At 37.9% G+C, this 17,935-nt stretch overlaps 1 non-coding gene across 1 annotated transcript; it reads left to right on the top strand.

Annotated features, from left to right (window-relative positions):
* Positions 1-17,577: 17,577 nt before the first annotated feature.
* Positions 17,578-17,684, top strand: LOC118889356. The gene has a single exon (XR_005018493.1). It is a non-coding gene; the product is annotated as a U6 spliceosomal RNA (small nuclear RNA).
* Positions 17,685-17,935: the final 251 nt, after the last annotated feature.

Genomic DNA, 17,935 nt, shown 5'->3' with positions numbered 1-17,935 from the left:
AAATTACCTGGTGCATAGATGATTAGTATACACTTAGTATCAAGTGATATGCTTAACATCAAGATGTCAAGTGAAGCTGGATTCAATGTTTGATGCCCATGAATGGGTTCCATAATGTTCCAGTTATCTATTGTTGCATAACAAGCCATCTTTTTTTGGTGAGTCTTCCTTTGTAGAGTATCAGCTCTCTGTGGGAAAGATTCACCTCGATATCAACAGTGCCTGTTAAAATGCCTAGTGCCACGTGACTCAATGAATAAGGCTGATGCAGTACATTCATTCATTTATGCACTCATTTGTCTGCACATTCATCAAGAGAACTTGTCCAGTTAGTGGCAGTGTTAGGACTCAAACACATCTTCTCATTCTATATTTAGTGTTATTTCTATTACACCATTACACAGTATCTTACAATGCTATAGGGTGTCACATTTCATAAAGCACTTAAATATACAATATTATCTCACTTAATTATCACAAATGCTCTGGTAAATTGTCAATATTGTTCTCATTTCACAGATGTGGTTCAGAGAGGTTAAATACTTTGCCCCAAATAACGAAGTTAATGAGTAGCATTACTGATAGAGCTCGATCTCGATCAGATTTCTCACACCATCTGTTGATTTTTTTCCCCACTTAACCACAGGGTGAATTAAGTGATTAGCCCTTTTTATTGGTTTAAAAATGAATATCAATAACTTTAAGTAGGGACTGCTTATTTACAAAGATCTTCTAAGATGTTGATATGAACAATTTTAGGGTTGTGGAATTTTTTTTCTCCCATTGTATAAGCAGTGGAAAGAGGCATCTCTTTTGAAAGATGAACGTGTTGAAAACCATTCATTTTCAAATGACCTTCTTTTGGCATTGAATTTCACGTTGGCAGTGCTATATCATGCAAAAGTCACAGACCTCAATGGTTGAGTATGTAATTAACATAGACTTCTTTAGGAATATTTATCAGTTAGTTTGTTGTTTGACCAACATTTTAGAGTTAGTGTGTGTGGATGTGCATGTGTGTGTCCCCTGAAATTTGTTAGAAATACTTTATCAAATAATATACAAAGTCAAAGGTTTGAGTCCCACATACCTCTTTACTTTGCTCCTCAAATATCTGCTAAAAAGACTTTTTTTAAAAAACATCTTTATTGGAGTATAATTGCTTCGCAATGGTGTGTTAGTTTCTGCTTTATAACAAAGTGAATCAGCTATACATATACATATATCCCCATATCTCCTGCCTCTTGCGTCTCCCTCCCCCCCTCCCTCTCACCCCTCTAGGTGGTCACAAAATCCTGAGCTGATCTCCCTGTGCTATGTGGCTGCTTCCCACTAGCTATCTATTTTACGTTTGGTAGTGTATATATTAGTCTATGCCACTCTTTCACTTCGTCCCAGCTTACTCTTCCCCCCACCTCATGTCCTCAAGTCCATTCTCTACAACTGCGTCGTTATTCCTGTCCTGTCCCTACGTTCTTCATAACCTTTTTTTTTTTTAAGATTCCATATATATGTGTTAGCATACGGTATTTGTTTTTCTCTTTCTGACTTACTTCACTCTGTATGACAGACTCTAGGTCCATCCACCTCACCACAAATAACTCAATTTCATTTCTTTTTATGGCTGAGTAATATTCCATTGTATATATGTGCCACATCTTCTTTATCCATTCATCCGATGATGGACATTTAGGTTGCTTCCATGTCCTGGCTATTGTAAATACAGCTGCAATGAACATTGTGGTACATGACTCTTTTTGAATTATGGTTTTATCAGGGTATATGCCCAGTAGTTGGATTGCTGGGTCATATGGTAGTTCTATTTTTAGTTTTTTAAGGAACCTCCATACTGTTCTCCATAGTGGCTGTATCAGTTTACATTCTCACCAACAGTGCAAGAGGGTTCCCTTTTCTCCACACCCTCTCCAGCATTTATTGTTTGTAGATTTTTGGAAGATGGCCATTCCGACTGGTGTGAGGTGATACCTCATTGTAGTTTTGATTTGCATTTCTCTAATGATTAGGAATGTTGAGCATTCTTTCATGTGTTTGTTGGCAATCTGTATATCTTCTTTGGAGAAATGTCTATTTAGGTCTTCCGCCCATTTTTGGATTGGGTTGTTTGTTTTTTTCATATTGAGCTGCATGAGCTGCTTGTATATTTTGGAGATTAATCCTTTGTCAGTTGCTTCATTTGCAAATATTTTCTCCCATTCTGAGGGTTGTCTTTTCATCTTGTTTATGGTTTCCTTTGCTGTGCAAAAGCTTTGAAGTTTCATTAGGTCCCATTTGTTTATTTTTGTTTTTATTTCCATTTCTCTAGGAGGTGGATCAAAAAGTATCTTGCTGTGATTTATGTCATAGAGGGCTCTGCCTATGTTTTCCTCTAAGAGTTTGATAGTGTCTGGCCTTACATTTAGGTCTTTAATCCATTTTGAGTTTATTTTTGTGTATGGTGTTAGGGAGTGTTCTAATTTCATTCTTTTACATGTAGCTGTCCAGTTTTCCCAGCACCACTTACTGAAGAGGTTGTCTTTTCTCCACTGTATGTTCTTGCCTCCTTTATCAAAGATAAGGTGACCATATGTGTGTGGGTTTTCTCTGGGCTTTCTATCCTGTACCATTGATCTATATTTCTGTTTTTGTGCTAGTACCATACTGTCTTGATTACTGTAGCTTTGTAGTATAGTCTGAAGTCAGGGAGCCTGATTCCTCCAGCTCTGTTTTTCTTTCTCAAGATTGCTTTGGCTATTCAGGGTCTTTTGTGTTTCCATACAAATTGTGAAATTTTTTGAAAAACAGACTATTTTGACATGAGAATGTTTAATCCCAGCTGGTTGGTTTGAATAGTGATTTAATGAGAACCAGCCCAGTATATAAGTTGGCTATATTTTGTGAATATGAAGTCCTCTACATGATCATCTGGATACATCTTCAGGTCATGTGAGTGAGTGATGGTGGTATAAATGCTGAAGGATGACCAGTGGCTTCTGCTTTTTAGATGGAGACTTTAGATAAACACAAATATGCATTTATGCAAATGAACTTGGTGGAACACCAATGTCATTAAAAAGACCCTAGCACTTGAGGAGACAAACTTCATTTCTCTATAATTGCTCCTGACCTGATCCCTTTTTTTCTTGGTTATAATAAGAGATATGTTAGATATAGTATATTGGACACCAAGTTAGGCTCAACTTCCAAGGGCAGTTTTCCATTCCTAAGGTATAATTATCTATAGACAATTAGCTGCAGGTGGTGAAATAATAGACACAGTTTATTACACATGAAATTAGCCAACTGTTGGCTTTTTGGGCTAGTTTCTGGAGCAGTTGACCACTTAAACCTTATTTAGGCAGTTCAAGCAGCCGATTGCACATAACAATTATTTGAGGATCTAATTTTTCCACATGCACTTAATTTGGAGCTGACGATTGTATGTGATTAATAGAATGGCTGTGTAAGCTCATTTATTATAAAGGTGTCTTGTAAGCCTGCCTAGGACACTGAGGAGAGAATGCAAGAGGCTCAGAATAGATTCAGCCTATACAGCCTATACAGGTATCATGCAGCTGTCACAGATCCCTACAGGCAGGCAAGAAAGTTTAGGAAGTTAGATTCAGTCAATAAACATGTACCAAGTGCCTACTCTGTACCAGGCACCATTCTTGGCACTGGGAATACAAAGTGAGACAAGATACAATCTTTGCTTTCAAGTAACTTGCAATCCAGATTTGTATATAATACATCAAGCATTATGTGGCAATAGGTGTAAAACCAAAGTGCTATAGACGTTCTGATGAGAATGATAAATTATCTTAAATCTATGTACTCTATCTCTAGTCTTAGTCTAAGCCACCATAATTGCATGTCTGAATTTCTACATGGCCAGCCACTTCTTAGTTATTTGGTTCTGTGCTCATGTATTATCTCCTCAGACAAGCCCTTCTCATCACCTCCATCAAAATGAGCTCACCTCTCTAACCCTCGGTCACTTGTTTATTTTTCTTTGTAGGGTCTCATCGCTACCAACCTTATATTGGATTGGCCAAAAAGTTCGTTCGGATTTTTGTAGGCTGTTATGGGAAACCACAAATGAACTTTTTGGCCAACCCAGTATTATGTATTTATTTTTTGGTTAACTGTATCTGCAGCAGAATGTAAGTTTTCTGAGAGCAGGATCATTACATATATTGTTCATTGCTCTATGAGTTGCTTGAACAATGTGTTTCATAGATTAGCTCTTCAATATATTTTTTAAACTATATGACTTACAGACTGGGCCATCATGGAGGATTTCAGGAAGAAAATGTATTTTAACTTGGTTTTTCCAGATCGTTACCACTGATTAAGCACTGCTGTGTTTCAGGCAATGCAAATATTTGGCCTTGAAGAATGAGCTTTCATTTCATGGGACAGAGAAGATGAGTGAGGGAATTTCTAGCAAGTTGAGCTAAGAGAATTTTTTGTACAAGGAAGGGATGTGTTCAGAGCTGCATTTAGAACAATACAGGCAGTAGGACTCTGCAGCGTGCCCTCACAGTGGCAAATATTAGAGTATAGAAAGTGTGCAATATAATGATTGCAACAGTCTGAAGTAACAAAGGTTTACTAAAGAGAATACAGTATTCTAGCATTCAAATGCTATAACATATGTCTCCAATTGAATTTTTGGAGGGAGGCACATGGCATTGTAATCTTTAGATGGAACAGACTGCTTGACTGTGGGTTGAAGTATAGGATATACATTATGATTAATACCTCTCCCCCTCCACCCCCAATTAAAAAGCTTCCAGAGGGTCTCAAGCTCTCCTATCAGTAATATTGACAAAGAAGGTAAAAACCTCATAGTGGGAAACAGGAAGTTGAAAAAGTTATTCATGTCTACCTCTCTGCAGGTTCCAGCTTCTGGTGTTTTTGAAAGGTCAGATCTCTGGCCCTGGTCAGAGACTGGAGATTAGATGGCGCTAAATAGAGCTCTATCATGTGGCTCATTCAGTTTCCATTTGTGCCCACCTAGGCAACCATTTTGAGGCCTTCTGACCTCAAGGGATATCACTAGAAGCAACTGCTCCCCACTAGTTTGTCTCTTAGGGTGGGGACTGAAAGTCCTACCTTTTGGGTAAACTGCTTCAGCCACATGCTGAAGTACCATGGTTGTCTATTTTTTTTTTCTATTTTTTTTAACATCTTTATTGGAGTATAATTGCTTTACAATGTTGTGTTACTTTCTGCTGTAAACAAAGGGAATCAGCTATACATATACAGATACCCCATATCCCCTCCCTCTTGAACCTCCTTCCCACCCTCCCTATCCCATCCCTCTAGGTCGTCACAAAGCATCAAGTTGATATCCTTGTGCTATGCAGCAGCTTCCCATTGCCATCCATTTGACATCTGGTAGTGTATGTATGCCAATGCTCCTCTCTCACTTCATCCCAGCTTCCCCTCCACCCGCGTTCCCTCAAGTGCATTCTCTACGTCGGTCTCTTTATTCCTGCCCTGCCACTAGGTTCATAAGTACCGCTTTTTAAAATTCTATATATATGCATTAGCATACTGTATTTGTTTTTCTCTTTCTGACTTACTTCACTCTGTATGACAGATTCTAGATCCATCCACCTCATTACAAATAACTCAATTTCGTTCCTTTTTATGGCTGAGTAATATTCCATTGTATATATGTGCCACATCTTCTTTATTAATTCATCTGTTGATGGACATTTAGGTTGCTTCCATGACCTGACTATTGTAAGTAGTGCTGCAGTGAACATTGTGGTACATGTCTCTTTTTGAGTTATGGTTTTCTCAGGGTATATACCCAGTAGTGGGATTGCTGGGTCGTATGATAGTTCTATTTTTAGGTTTTGAAAGAACCTCCATACTGTTCTCCATAGTAGCTATATCAATTTACATTCCCACCAACAGTGCAGGAGGGTTCCCTTTTCTCCACACCCTCTCCAGCATTTATTGTTTGTAGATTTTTGATGATGGCCATTCTAACAGGTGTGAGGTGATACCTCATTGTAGTTTTGATTTGCATTTCTCTAATGACTAGTGATGTTGAGCATCTTTTCAAGTATTTGTTGGACATCTGTATGTCTTCTTTGGAGAAATGTCTATTTAGGTCTTCCGCCCACTTTTGGATTGGGCTATTTTTTTTTTTTTGGATATTGAGCTGCATGAGCTGCTTCTAAATTTTGGAGATTAATCCTTTGTCCATTGCTTTGTTTGCAAATATTTTCTCCCATTCTGAGGGTTGCCTTTATGTCTTGTTAATGGTTTCCTTTGCTGTGTAAAAGCTTTTAAGTTTCATTGGGTCCCATTTGTTTATTTTTGTTTTTATTTCCCTTACTCTAGGATGTGGGTCAAAAAGGATCTTGCTGTGATTTATGTCATAGAGGGCTCTGCCTACGTTTTCCTCTAAGAGTTTTACAGTGTCTGGCCTTACATTTAAGTCTTTAATCCATTTTGAGTTTATTTTTGTGTATGGTGTTAGGGAGTGTTCTAATTTCATTCTTTTACATGTAGTTGTCCAGTTTTCCCAGCACCACTTATTGAAGAGGCTGTCTTTTCTCCATTGTATATTCTTGCCTCCTTTATCAAAAATAAGGTGATCACATGTGTGTGGGTTTATCTCTGGGCTTTCTATCCTGTTCCATTGATCTATATTTCTGTTTTTGTGCCAGTACCATACTGTCTTCATTACCGTAGCTTTTAGTATAGTCTGAAGTCAGGGAACCTAATTCCTCCAGCTCTGTTTTACTTTCTCAAGATTGCTTTGGTTATTTGGGGTCTTTGGTGTTTCCATACAAATTGTAAAATTTCTTGTTCTAGTTCTGTAAAAAATGCCATTGGTAATTTGATAGGGATTGCATTGAACCTGTAGATTGCTTTGGGTAGTATAGTCATTTTCATAATATTGATTCTTCCAATCCAAGAGCATGGCATATCTCTCCATCTGTTTATGTTATCTTTGATTTCTTTCATCAATGTTTTATAGTTTTCTGAATACAGGTGTTTTGCCTCCTTAGGTAGGTTTATTCCTAGGTATTTTATTCTTTTTGTTGCAGTGATAAATGGGATTGTTTCCTTAATTTCTCTTTCTGATCTTATGTTGTTAGTGTATAGGAATGCAAGAGATTTCTGTGCATTAATTTTGTATCCTGCTACTTTACCAAATTCATTGATTAGTTCTAGTAGTTTTCTGGTGGCATCTTTAGGACTCTCTATGTATAGTATCATGTCATCCTCAAACAGTGGCAGTTTTATTTCTTCCTTTCCTATTTGCATTCCTTTTATTTCTTTTTCTTCTCTGATTGCTCTGTCTAGCACTTCCAATACTATGTTGATTAAGAGTAGTGAGAGTGGACATCCTTGTCTTGTTCCTGATCTTAGAGGAAATGCTTTCAGTTTTTCACCATTGAGAATGATGTTTGCTCTGGGTTTGTCGTATATGACCTTTATTATGTTGAGGTAGGTTCCCTCTATGCCCACTTCCCAGAGAGTTTTTATCATAAATGGGTGTTGAATTTTGTCAAAAGCTTTTTCTGCGTCTTTTGAGATGATCATATGGTTTTTATCCGTCAATTTGTTAATGTGGTGTATCACATTGATTGATTTGTGTATATTGAAGAAGCCTTGTATTCCTGGGATAAACCCCACTTGATTATGGTGCATGATCCTTTTAATGTGCTGTTAGATTCTGTTTGCTAGTATTTTGTTGAGGATTTTTGCATCTATGTCCATCAGTGATATTGGCCTGTAGTTTTCTTTCTTTTTGACATCTTTGTCTGGTTTTGGTATCAGGGTGATGGTGGCCTCATGGAATGAGTTTGGGAGTGTTCCTCCCTCTGCTATATTTTGGAAGAGTTTGAGGAGAATAGGTGTTAGCTCTTCTCTAAATGTTTGATAGAATTTGCCTGTGAGGCCATCTGGCCCTGGGCCTTTGTTTTTTGGAAGATTTTTAATCACAGTCTCAATTTCAGTGCTTGTGATTGGTCTGTTCATATTTTCTATTTCTTCCTGGTTCAGTCTCGGAAGGTTTTGCTTTTCTAAGAATTTGTCCATTTCTTCCAGGTTGTCCATTTTATTGGCATATAGTTGCTTTTAGTAATCTCTCATGATCCTTTGTGTTTCTGCAGGGTCAGTTGTTACTTCTCCTTTTTCATTTCTAATTCTATTGATTTGAGTCTTCTCCCTTTTTTTTCTTGATGAGTGTGGCTAATGGTTTATCAATTTTGTTTATCTTCTCAAAGAACCAGCTTTTAGTTTTATTGATCTTTGCTATTGTTTCCTTCATTGCTTTTTCATTTATTTCTCATGTGGTCTTTATGATTTCTTTCCTTCTGCTAACTTTGGATTTTCTTTGTTCTTTTTCTAGTTGCTTTAGGTGTAAGGTTAAGTTGTTTATTTGAGATTTTTCTTGTTTCTTGAGGTGAGCTTGAATTGCTATGAACTTCCCTCTTAGAACTGCTTTTCCTGTGTCCCATAGGTTTTGGATTGTTTTGTTTTCATTGTCATTTGTTTCTAGCTATTTTTAAATTTCTTCTTTGATTTCTTCAGTGATCTCTTGGTTATTTAGCAGCACACTCTTTAGCCTCCATGTATTTGTGTTTTTTACTGTTTTTTTCCTGTAATTGATTTCTAATCTCATAGAGTTGTGGTCAGAAAAGGTGCTTGATACGATTTCAATTTTCTTAAATATTCCAAGGCTTTATTTGTGACCCAAGATGTGATCTATTCTGGAGAACGTTCCATGTGCACTTGAGAAGAAAGTGTATTCTTCTGCTTTCAGGTGGAATGTCCTAAAAATATCAGTTAAGTCTGTCTGATCTATTGTGTCATTTAAAGCTTGTGTTTCTTATTTATTTTCTGTCTATTGGTGTAAGTGGGGTGTTAAAGTCCCCCACTATTATTGTGTTACTGTCTATTTCTGCTTTTATGCCTGTTAATGTTTGCCTTATGTATTGAGGTGCTCCTATGTTGGGTGCACAAATATTTACAATTGTTATGTTTTCTTCTGGGATTGATCCCTTGATCATTATGTAATGTCCTTCCTTATCTCTTGTAACAGTCTTTATTTTAAAGTCTATTTTATCTGATATGAGTATTGCTACTCCAGCTTTCTTGTGATTTCCATTTGCATGGAATATCTTTTTCCATCCCCTCACTTTCAGTCTGTATTTGTCCCTAGGTCTGAAGTGGGTTTCTTGTAGACAGCATATATCAGGGTGTTGTTTTTGTATCCATTCAGCCAGTCTGTGTCTTTTGGCTGGAGCATTTAATCCATTTACATTCAAGGTGATTATCGATATGTATGTTCCTGTTACCATTTCCTTAATTGGTTTGGGTTTGTTTTTGTGGGTCTTTTTCTTCTCTTCCGTTTCCCACTTAGAGAAGTTCCTTAAGCATTTGTTGTAAAGCTGGTTTGGTGATGCTGAATTCTCTTAGCTTTTGCTTGTGTGTAAAGCTTTTGATTTCTCTGTTGAATCTGAATGAGATCCTTGCTGGGTAGAGTAATCTTGGTTGTAGGTTTTTTCCCTTTCATCACTTTAAATATGTGCTGCCACTCCCTTCTGACTTGCAGAGTTTCTGCTGAAAGATCAGCTGTTAACCTTATGGGGATTCCCTTGTATGTTATTTGATGCTTTTCCCTTGCTGCTTTTAATATTTTTTCTTTGTATTTAATTTTTATAGTTTGATTAATATGTGTCTCAGTGTGTTTCTCTTTTGGTTTATCCTGTATGGGACTCTCTGCGCTTCCTGGACTTGATTGACTATTTCCTTTCCCATGTTAGGAAAATTTTTGACTGTAATCTCTTCAAATATTTTCTCAGACCCTTTCTTTTTCTCTTCTTCTTCTGGGACTCCTATAATTCAAATGTTGTTACATTTAATATTGTCCCAGAGGTCTCTGAGACTTTCCTCAATTCTTTTCATTCTTTTTTCTTTATTCTTCTCCCCGGCAGTTATTTCCACTATTTTATCTTCCAGGTCACTTATCCGTCCTTCTGCCTCAGTTATTCTGCTATTGATTCCTTCTAGAGTATTTCTAATTTCAAATGTTTTGTTGTTTGTTTGCTGTTTAGTTCTTCTAGATCCTTGTTAAATGTTTCTTTTATTTTCTCCATTCTGTTTCCGAGATTTTGCATCATCTTTACTATCATTACTCTGAATTGTTTTTCAGGTAGGTTGCCTATTTTGTCTTCATTTATCTGGTCTTGTAGGTTTTTTACCTTGCTCCTTCATCTGTAACATATTTTTTTGTCGTTTCAGTTTTTTTTTTTTGATGGGTGGGGCTATATTCCTGTCTTACTGGTTGTTTGGCCTTAGGCCTCCAGCACTGCAGTTTGCAGGCAGTTGGGTAGAGCCAGGTCTTGGTGCTGAGAGGAGGACCTCCAGGAGGCTTCACTCCAGTTAATATTCCCTGGGGTCTGAGGTTCTCTGTTAATCCAGTTGTTGCACTCGGCACTCCCACCACAGGAGCTTGGATCCTACCTCTGGCCTGGGAACCAAGATCCCGCAAGCCATGTGGTGTGGTGAAAAAAAAAAAAAAGAAAGAAAGAAAAAAAGGAGCAGTACAATAACAAAGAATAAAAAATAAAATAAAATTGAAAAGATAAAAAATATATTAGGAAAAATAAAAATATAATTGAAACAATGCCAACAAGGTAAAACAAAACCACAACAGAAAAAATAAAAAAAAGGGGGGAGGGAACAAGCCAAAAAGAGCAGAACAATAACAAAGTATAAAGAATAAAATAAAATTAGAAAAATAATAGATTTATTAGAAAAAATAAAAATATAAATGAATCAACAACAGCAAGGTAAAACAGAACCCCAACCGAAAAGAAGAAAAAAGAAAAAAAAAAAAAGGCCTTGGCTATGGGGGGGTGGAGTTTAGGCAGGGGTGGAACTTATGCAGGGTGGGATTTAGGGTGAGGTGGCGCCTAGGTGGGGGGCGACGTTTGAGCATAGGGCAGGGCCTAGGGTCAGGATCCACGCAGCTGGAAAAGGCCTTGTGGACGGGACCACCTTCAAGCATGGGGCGGTGTCTCTGCTTAGGACCTGTGTGGAAGTGGAGACTCAGCACATCCAATGGGGGGCCTCCAGAGTGTGGAGTTCCGGAGTTTGGAGGTTAGACCCTGAGTGAGGGTGTGTGGGTGGGGTTTAGGCCCAGCATGTTGGAGGGGGTCTCAGAGGGGGTCTCCGAGTGTAGAGTTAGGGTCCTGGGTGGGGGTGTAGGGGCAGGGTTTAGGCTCTGCATGGCAGGAGGGAGGCTCCGAGGGCAGAGGATCAGGCCCAGGAGCCCAACAGGCTCCCCAGTGCCTAGTGGACAGGGAAAGTGCTGGCCGTGTTCCCTTCCGTTCCTTCGCACCCCTCCCCCACCATCTCCCCCAGGGTCTCCCCTGTTCCCACTGGACCCCTAACTGTGGGTGGGTCCTGCTGGGTGTAGGAACTCCTCCCCTCCCCGAGCCACCCCTCAGGGGTGCTGGTCCTGGAGGTCCACCCTTTACTTCTGCTCCCCCTTCCCTGCCTCCCATTCCCTCAGGACCCGCACGGCTGGAGGGGGCCTTAGTGGGCAGAGGATCAGGCCTGCTATCTCAGCAGGCTCCCATGGGCCCAAGTGGGCAGGGGAAACCTGGCCATGCTCCCTTTTGATCCTCTGCCCTCCCAGGGGTCCCCCAATTTCCCCCTTGGGGCATGGGATCCCTTCCCCTCCCCCAGCGCGCACACCAGTCCCATCCTGCCTCCACTTCTCCTCCCCCTTCACTCCCCCCACACCCCACGTCCTACCCAGTCTCTGGGGGTTCCTCCCATCCCCTTAGGTGTCCGTGGTCCCCCACCGGTGCCTGGTAGGTGCCCTAGTTGTGTGGAAGTGCAAGTTCTGTATCCTCCAATCTGCCATCTTGACTCCACCGGCTCATGGTTGTCTTTTAACAGAAAGGACTTGTGTGACTGAGTTGAGAGTCAAACTGCCTGCTTTCTTTTATGGAATTTTATTGTTTCTAGAAAGAACAACTGACAGACAAACCATGGTTATTCAGACTCCAGTATTTGACAAGCATTTTATCAAAAATGATGTAAATGAACTTATAACATCAAGGAAATTAACTGACAGCATTTGTTCCCAATAGTAAAATTCAAGCTTTCAAAGTGTTAAAGTATATAATTTTGGAAAATGTGTGTCTGTCGCTGTAAGTTTGACAGCTTCCCAATACATGAAGTCTTTTCTGATCAGACTGGTGGTAATATTAAGGAATGTGATTTTTGATACCATATAATGAAATATGTCAATATTTGGAAGATCTACATAACTCTATGACCATTTTCCAGATGACCCACGCAGGATGTTAGAAATCACATATGCAAAAAAGACCCACTCAGCATTCAGGATAGATCAATGGATTTTAATGTAATCAAGAATGAAAATGTTATCTATATGGCTTCAGAGTTCACAATGCAACTAACCTTCGCTATATTAAGGGTGAAAAAGTAATTCTCTCTCAACTGACAGCCTTACTTTCTTACTATTTCCAGTATGACAGGTATTCTAAGTCAATTTAATTTATGGAACTTATAAATTTTTATTTCGATGCCAAAGCCACAATTCAAAAATCCAATCAACAGCTGAGGGAAATGGCTTCAAAAAGTGTTGAAAAATGTGACCTCTCATTTTTTGTGAAGATTAATTCATGTGCACTCTTCCATGAGGATTATCTTGCTGCTAAGTGTAAACCTTTAAAAGACTCTCAATTTCAGAGCTTAATCTTGGGAATGTGACCAGAGAGTTCAGAGATGGCTGATGTGATGCACAACTACCTGAAAAGCAGGGCGTGTCTTGTCTTAGCCACATGGCCAAGAGTTAGGAGGACAAAGGTTTGACTCAGTCAGCATCTCTTTATACTAAGATGACTTCAAACTTGCCAGGAATCAGTCCAAGCAATCCATCTCTTTATTTTTGAGCAAACAAAATGAGGGTACTATTCAATCAAGACATAACTGTTTTAAAAGAGATAGTTGATAAAATAAGTTTTTGGCTTCCTAAGAAATGGTATCAGATCGTTTACTGTTTTCTTGGAATATGATGACAGACTGTTCCGTCTGTAGATACAGAAAGTTACAAAGCACTTTGCTTTGCTCATTTGCTTTACTAAAGTTGTGTAAGGTTTTCAGGGTAAGGATTATCATGTAAGTTTTAGATGACTTATTCCCAATTCCTTCAAAAACAGAAGACAAAAATGTCTGTAAACTTCAGCAGTGGGATTTTAAATTTCACATAATGTAAAACTCACTGAGCGTGAGAATCCATGGGACAGTTTACCACAGGTGCTGGTCATGTAAATCTCCCCAAAGCCGTTCAATTATTCCTTCTTCTGTCTCAGTTCATGTATCATGGCTAAAGGCAGGGATTTTTAAGGCTTAAGCCCTGTGAGGATATTGTAATTGCTAATACTAAAGAATTCTCCTACATCAGCTGTCATTGGGTTATTGAATTCATTGTATTTACAAAAAAAAAAACGTTTAGAGAGTTTGGCTTGTTTCCTTCTTACACTTTTTTGAAAATTTATTTTATTGAAGTATAGCTAATTTACAATGTTGTGTTAATTTCTGCTCTATAGCGAACTGATTCAGTTATACATATATATATTCTTTTCCATTATGGTCTATCACAGGATACTGAATATAGTTCCATGTGCTATACAGTAGGACCTTGTTATCCATTCTATATACAGTATAATACTTTCCATCTGCTAATCCCAAACTCCCAATCCATCCCTCCCCCTCGGCAACCACAAGTCTGTTTTCTATGTCTATGAGTCTGTTTCATAGATAAGTTCATTTGTGTCATATTTTAGATTCCACATACTTCTTACACTTTTTTTACTGTAAAAATCCCTGCTGGCTGTTGAGGATTTTGAGTTGAAGATCCACTTTTGATGCCAGTAATTAACTGTAATATTAGACAAGTTGCCCATAGACTTTACATATTTGAACGTTCACTGTTCTAAAGGGGTAAGGGTAACTTACTGTACCCAACCACCAAGTACCTGGTTGTCACAATAAAAGAAGATAATAGAGGTGAGAGTTATTTTACTCAATCTAAAATTGCGGGTAGCCTTCCAGTGTTTCAAGACCTAGTTCACCCACCTGATGCCTGTGGTAGCATGAGTAAGTTACTTTAAATACCTCAGTTTGTTACTATGTAAAACAGTGATGATAATAAGGTTTATCACATAGGTCTAAAGAAAAAAACTAGGTAAAACTATCTGTCAGTGATGAACACGTATAATAAATGTTCAACACAAGTTAACTGTAGCATCATAGGATTTATAGGATTATGGGATTTTAGTTCAATAATGGGCATTAAATATATCTAATTTTGTTCTTAAAAATAAATACAACCTACAGCATCCTTTAAAAGGATGTTTGAATTTTTCTAGTTATAGACAATGGAATCTTTCTAGTTATATGCCTGAGTTCTTAGGAATGTCTTCCTTTTGGTTTACAATTCTTATAATTTTTAATTATTTGTTTGAATCCTGTTGACATATACAAACAAATATCTTTCACATAACAAGATAAAAGCTGTTGATCAACTATAAATTTTCTGTTTTTCAGGATAATAATTACTGTTTCAACTATTCTTCATCTTGTGTGATTTTAATATCTTTACTGTTCTGGTTTGGACCGTGTAGAGAATATGCATATATATACATATATATGTATATGTGTGTGTGTGTGTGTGTGTGTATACACACACACACACACACACACACACACACATGTTTTTGAGATTCATCTCTGTGTCAGAACCTATGCTTGGAACTTGGGAAAAGACCATGGTATAGACATGGACTTGAACTTGATGGAGCACATCTATTGCAGCTCTCATTCTAGAAGCAATCAATCAAAACAAATTTCACAAAACAAGAAAAATAAACAACAGGTTCATATCTGAGCACAAACTTTTAGTTTCAAAATGAACAAAGCATATAACCTTCATTACTTATAAAATTCTATAGCTCTCACCCTAGTTATCAGAAAAGATGTTTTAAGATTTGCTGTTGGTTTTTAAACCAAAAAATTTAAATGTAATATAATTCTTTTTGACCCTTGAATAATCTATATGAAGCAAGCCCAATCAGAATAGTGAGATTGAATTTGTTTCTGTTAGGCCAAATTCCACCATCTAGTAATTAACAGATCCATCACCTCAAGTATTTATGCTTTTTTTTAGTGAGAACCTTTAAGTTCTACTCTCTTAGTAAATTTCAGTTATACAATATAGTGTTATATCAAACTGTAGTCACCATGTTTTACATTAGATCCTCAGACCTTATTCATCTTTTAGCTGAAAGTTTGTACTGTTTTATCAACCCCCCTATTTCTCCCACCCCCTGCCCTGGCCCCTGGCAACCACTTTTCTACTCTTTGTTCCTAAGAGTTTGACTTTTTTTTTTTTTTAAATTCCACGTATAAGTAATACTATGTGGTATTTGTCTTTCTCTGTCTCTATGCCTGTGAGATTCAACACTCAGTAAATATACAAACTCAAAAAGTAAAAGAATGACCTATAGAGACACAGCAGTAATTGGACCAGGAGAATTGGTGTAGGCTTGGATATTGACTCTACTAAATCGCTCATGGTGTAACAACTTGTGAATAATACTTGTTTTATAATGAACTTAAGGGACACACAGAATTTGCCAGATTCTCTATCTTTATTCCCTAAAGACACCAAGGCCATAGGTGGCCTTTTATTCCTTTGTCTCACTTGAAGGTATTGAACAGTATCCCTATCAAATATTTGATGAGTCACTGAAAATGTTTACCTATCTACAAAAACAACACTAATGCATACTAATAAAGGCAATGAAGAGAATCCCCAAGTCTCTTACATTCATCTTTGACATTTACTAGGTTGTGGGTATACCTGGAAGGGACTGACTTTTCAGCTGATAAAATATTAGTAACATGGAAACAAATATCCCATCTCAGTGCCCATGACGGCTATTTCCTGTTCTGAAATGTGAGCTACCCATAGTCAAGTAGAATTTACTGATAATATTTCCTATTATGTTAGTGTCTTTTAATTTCCAGGCAGTATCCTACATCCTTGTATATATACATACTTGTCTCTCACAGATAACAGTTTGGTAGACTAGCTAAGAGTCAGAGGTTACTGCATAGGCAAGAACACATACAGGTAGGATCTGAATATTTCACTGGTTTTGTAGCAAAGCAGATTTGTTGTTGTTGTTGTTGTTAAAGACCAATAGCCAGGTCCCAGGATGCTCAAGGATGGGAGAGGAAGCAAAATCATTTGACTGATGGTCCTGTCTCTGGAGATGAACTGTGTTCACTGCCTTGAGTGGCCTTTATTTGGTATATTGAACTTAGGTACTGTGAGCTGATGGGATGTGGTGTGAAACATATCTTTTTCTTTTTCTCCTCAAGTATTTTCCTAAGGATGAAGAAGCCTGAAGACTTGCAGCTTGATCAAATATGCATTCAAATGTATTTCCAATTGTTATGAATATAGGTAAAGAATTAGAGACAATTTATTTTCAAAATCATAAGAAACAATACTCTGTCTAGACCCTATCATTATGGTTGATGTTTAGAATTAAGTACTCTGTGACACCACAAGGAAAAGGATGCTTTGAGAAATTTTTCCTGGTGCTCTAGATCCCCAGTCTCTAGCTAGTATTCAGATAAAGTGGACAGGGGTGAAGAGACCCATTTTTTATTATACTACTAGTTTTATGCCTGCTGCTGAAAATTCTGTAACAATCAAAAAGAACAAGTGGGATCCCTACCAAACTCTGACTTCAATTGAACACTTCAAATACGGAAAACTTCACAATCTATCCATTCAGTGCACTCCATTTTCAGATAGCTATAATCACTAGAGAGCTCTTGGATTAAATTTACAGTCATATAGGGTATAGTGCATCATGGCCTTGGACTCCCTTGTTTTTTACTCTATGCTTCTAGGTTTAGAGCCCATATAGTACTGTAAAAGACCCCCTGGGACCAGTCTCAACTCAGAGGTCACTACTGCATGTAATGTAAGAGACATTGCCCAGGTAACACTTTGGATATATTTTGTGTCAAAGTGCATCCAAATTTATGAAGAAATATCAATTTGAAGCCTATGAAATCAAACTCATGGGATAGATCTGAATCTTTTACATTTGTCAAAAAAAGACTTTAAGCTCAATAAGAAAAAAAGATGGTATTCCAGCTAAGTCAGGTAAAACATCTGGATTTATGGGATGATGTTTCTCTTATTACTTCATTCCCAGCGTGATACATATTAAAACTATTTTGCTCAATGTTCTGAAGCAGACTCTATATCAAGAGTACAGTGGTGAAGTTGTTTTGTATATTACTGCAATGTTATGCATCAGCACCAGTTGATGGAACTCTTAAAAGTAATGAAAGACAGCAAATGTAATGATCTATGGTCTTTGTCAACGCTCATTGGTTGAGTCATGAAGGAGTTTTACAAATATTTACTCCACCATTAACTTCAATTCGAGATTTCCTTTAAAAAGGGGGGAGGGGGTGCTCGCTTGGGCAGCACATATGCTAAAATTGGAACGATACAGAGAAGATTAGCATGGCCCCTGCACAAGGATGACGCACAAATTCGTGAAGCGTTCCATATTTTTATGTAAAATAGATAACTAGTGGGAAGCAGCCACATAGCACAGGGAGATCAGATCGGTGCTTTGTGTCCAACTAGAGGGGTGGCATAGGGAGGGTGGGAGGAATACGCAAGGGGGATTAGATATGGGGATATATGTATACGCATAGCTGATTCACTTTGTTATACAGCAGAAACTAACACCATTGTAAAGCAATTATACTCCAAAAAAGATGTTTAAAAAAAGGGGGGGGGGAATACTTGCCAAATATTCAA

Source organism: Balaenoptera musculus, chromosome X (genome assembly GCF_009873245.2).
Source record: "Balaenoptera musculus isolate JJ_BM4_2016_0621 chromosome X, mBalMus1.pri.v3, whole genome shotgun sequence".
Classification (NCBI taxonomy): Eukaryota; Metazoa; Chordata; class Mammalia; order Artiodactyla; family Balaenopteridae; genus Balaenoptera; species Balaenoptera musculus.
The sequence above is the reverse complement of the archived record's forward strand: the minus strand, read 5'-3'. Positions and strand labels throughout refer to the sequence as shown.